Here is a 4,338-nt window from a genome sequence, read left to right as displayed (position 1 = left end):
AGATGTCTGAGAATTTATTACACAGATAGAAACATAATCCTTTTTTTTCAGTTGGCATTAAGCAAGGGAGAGTCTCTCATATAGAGCCAATTCTAACTTTTTAATCTCAAGGCAATGAGTCTTAATTATTCCCTGTAAATTAATTATTTGAGAAAAAATAGCAGGCACTAGAGTGGGCCACAGTCACGAGACACTGGGAAGAGTTGATGGGCAGCTGGCCTATTGCCAGTGAAGGAGGAAAGCCTTTGGCCTGAGTCAAATTTTATCCAACTCACTTGTTAGATCCTGTTTAAAAAAAATCAGAGAAGCGTGGAAATTATGTAGTATAGCCAAAGGAAATATTTATGATAAAGTAAAATTTCAAAACTAGTATATACACTATGATGACAAGCATTCAAGGACATCATAAGTGTGAAAAAAAAAAAGACTAGAAGGAATTACAGAAAACTTTTTAACAAATGGACTGGGTTAGTGGGATTATGCAACTTTTTTCCTTTGCAGTACTTACGCAACTTTTTTGATGATGTAATGTCATTATTAAAGTCTTTAAATTTAATGAAAAAAATCATTTTAAGATTATTTAGATTGAAGGAGACTATTGTTCATTAAAAAAATACCAGTGTGCAACTTGAATTCTCCCCAAAGGGTTTACATTTTAAAACGGATAGACAAAACTAACAAGTACATGTTTCCAATCACAAATGACAGGACCTTGACTTGCTATCTATAATATTATTCACATTGTTTAAAATAAAAATTAGTCAGAGTTATAGTTATTTTGTTTCAGTTTTTTATTTTGTCTTACTGCAAAGCTAGAGATGCTAGACAAACTGGTAGACATAATAATTTCTTACCCATATAGAGGTATTAAAAGTCATAAAATAATAGCAAGCAAATTGCTAAGCCTTGCAGTACCACTAGAGAATAACACAGTAGCAAAGCTTCTTTTGGGCTCCCCAGGTGGCTCAGCAGTAAACAATCTGCCTGCCAATGCTGAGATGTGAGTTTGATCCCCAGGTCTGGAACATACCCTGGGCAAGGAAATGGCAACCTACTCCAGTATTCTTGCTTGGAAAATTCCATGGACAGAGAAGCCTGGAGGGTTACAGTCCATGGGGCAAAGAGTCAGACATGACTTAGTGACTAAACAACAACAATACAAAAAGTTTCTTTCACAGACTCTTTATCTATAAATTCCCATAGATCTGAGAACCAGGGCAACTATGTCCATCACCAACAGATGCCTATGAAGTTGTGCCTAATCATTTTCATCTGTGTATTTATCTAATGGCCTGTATACTTGCTGTGTTTGTGTTTATTTTGGGTGGTGTGTTACAAACATCATTAGCTTTCTTATAAGGTACACTAACTACCATACCGTTCATAAAATAAATAAGCTACCAAGACACATTGTGCAGCACAAGAAATATAGCCAGTATTTTATAACTATGAAGGGAGCCTATAAAGTTTTGAATCACTATGATGAACACTTGAAATTAGCATAATATTGTAAATCGACTATACATCAGTTTTTAAAAGGTGGTAAAAATACTGTAAGTTGTAGGAGGTGGTACTGATGGTGTTGTTACGCTTTAGTAAATGGATTTGTGAATAGCCTTTCAGATAACCATCTATTAATAATAGAAAGACCCAATTAGATTGTATAGTTACTCAATGAAAAAAGGAGTTAGAGAAAAGTAAGCTATGGCCTGGGAAAAACAGGAGATATGAGAGACAGAAAATAAGCTGGGGGAGTTAAACTCACACATGTAGGATAATGACAGAGGAACAGTAAAATCAGGGGGAGACCTATCTGAAAGTGCATCGAGCTTTGTCATTAACTCCAAGCATCATATTTATAGGAGGACTGGTGATATGGAGAAATGGAGCATTTTTAAGGACAAACAGAAGTTTGTTTAAAGTCACACTGAATTTTTCAGTTTTGAAGAAATTTCCAGAGAAGCTTTCTTGTAGGACGTTTGAACTAAAGGGCTGGAGCTTGATGGAGAGATTTGGCAAAAGATCAGGATTTAAGAGCAACTGATTATAGATGAAGATTTAAAACAAAAATAAAGGACAGCAGCTTCTACAAAGTGAAGTTTTAGAACAGAAGGTCAAGGGATAAAATTGGAATCTTCTGATTGTTGACAGACTGGAGGAGAATGAGGAGCTAGAGATAGTGGAAAGGAGTAAAAGAAAAAGGGAGGAGTAGGGTAAAAGGGAGTTTGGGAAGGACTGAATCTGTCAACAGAACAATAGCACTGAGCTATCAAGGAGTATACAGCACAAGAATTACACAGCACAATGGGAGCTGGAAACCTTCCAGCCATCACACAAGAATAAGCTTCACATATTTTGGGCTTTCAACCTCCATTTGAGGATATTAGGTTTGGCCCCTTCACTGGATATTCGATGCTTATGAGGTGGTTTAGACAAATTAATGACCACTTCCACATGGTTCTATATAAGCCTCATGGGAAGAATAAAACAGCTGGAGAAACTGCTTCCGGGGCCTTGTCGAAGTTAACTCATGGATTGAAAGATGAATCATTAGTTTATATCTATCATTGCCAAAATCATTATTTTTGTCCAATTGGCTTTGAAACAACCCCTGTTAAGGTGAATAAAGCATTTAGCAGGGGTCCCCTCATACCACAGGAAGCAGAATATTGTATCTTAATTGGAGAATCAAGCAGAAAAATTCTGCTATTCACTGTACAAAATGGGCAGATATTATTACTGATCTAAACACTCAAAATCCAGAATGTTTATATATCTGGCCCCTAGAGAGGGGGCTGCAGTATCAAAAGACAAAGAAGGTTGGAGGAAATTTGCACTGCATCTTAGCATTCCAGAGACTTGGCTGGCAAAGATTTGGCCTTTGGAACTTTCCATTTGGAACCATTAGACAGGAATCACAGCCTCTAACACATGCCCAGGGAATTGCCAAATCTGAGACTGAAGACAACATCTCCAAGAAGCAGCACAGGCGCCTGGGCCAGTCTTTCAGTGCTAGTTTCCATCAGGACTCGACATGGAAAAAGATGTCCAGTATCTACAAGAGAAGGAACAGTGGCTACCTACCATGGTTACAGTGATTACAGGAATGATTGATGACGCTGGGTACCTACAGTGGCTGTCACACACACAGCTGGTCTATGCAGGACTGCATTAAGGCAGTATGAGATTTTAAGTCTACGTTAAATAGGAACAGATCTTGTGGTACAAAGCATAACCTTGTAGATCCTCCAGTAAATAAGCTTGTGTATGATTGTGCTGTGCTGTGCTTAGTTCTCAGTCATGTCTGACTCTTCGCGACCCCATGGACTGTAGCTCATCAGGCTCCTCTGTCGATGGGGATCCTCCAGGCAAGCATACTGGAGTGGGTTGCCATGCCCTCCTGCAGGGGATCTTCCCAACCCAGGGATCGAACCTAGGTCTCCTGCATTGCAGGCAGATTCTTTACCATCTGAGCCACTAGGGTGATTTCAGATACATAAACAAATAAGCACAGATATTTTTGTCCTTTTAAAGTTAAGAATATTAAACATTCTGGACAGTTTTGCAAGGTCCAATAAAATTACATATAAACAAATCAGACACAGTTTCACTCAATACCATCACGATTTGAAATACTTAAGCATGAAGTGTTTTCTTATGACTAGACCCCCAGATATTTGTTGCAGTTCTATTCCTAAGCTCAAATTTTAAGGTACTAACTCTTTGCCCTTAAAAAAAAATTGGGGCTGTTGACTTCTAGTTTTTCTCTTGTGGTTAAAGCCCATTTAAAACAATTTAGTGAGTCTAGAAATTCTTTTTACTTGTAGTAGTATCTTGCCTGCCTCATATTTTTCCTTATTAACTTTCTCAGGATTCTCAATAAAGAGGCAAAAGAGAAACGACTCCAGGCACTGATCTTTTCTGCTGGTGCAGATGGGTGACTTAGTGCCTCACCTCAGATGTTCAGGATCTTCTTGGTATGTTGTTGTTATATGTTGACGAGAACTTTAGGTCTTGACTTCTGTAAGTCTACAATAAACCTTGGTTTAGGGATAGAGTAAACAAACAAGTGGGCTTCCCTGGTGGCCCAGTGGTAAAGAACCAACCTGTCAATGCAAGAGACGTGGGTTTGATCCCTGGGTTGGGAAGATCCCCTGGAAAAGGAAATGGCAACCCACTCCAGTATTCTTGCCTGGGAAATCCCATGGACAGAGGAGGCTGGCGGGCTACAGTCCATGGGGTCGCAAAGAGTTGGACACGACTTAGCCACTAAAACAATAAAAACAACATCAAGGAATAAGGGGCTTCCCCAATGACTCAGAGGGTAGAGAATCTGCC

General features: G+C 38.8%; 1 pseudogene; it reads left to right on the top strand.

Moving 5' to 3' along the window:
• Positions 1-1,893: 1,893 nt before the first annotated feature.
• Positions 1,894-3,114, top strand: LOC109562839 (basic immunoglobulin-like variable motif-containing protein pseudogene; annotated as a pseudogene).
• Positions 3,115-4,338: the final 1,224 nt, after the last annotated feature.

Source organism: Bos indicus, chromosome 1, assembly GCF_029378745.1.
Source record: "Bos indicus isolate NIAB-ARS_2022 breed Sahiwal x Tharparkar chromosome 1, NIAB-ARS_B.indTharparkar_mat_pri_1.0, whole genome shotgun sequence".
NCBI lineage: Eukaryota > Metazoa > Chordata > Mammalia > Artiodactyla > Bovidae > Bos > Bos indicus.
The sequence above is the reverse complement of the archived record's forward strand: the minus strand, read 5'-3'. Positions and strand labels throughout refer to the sequence as shown.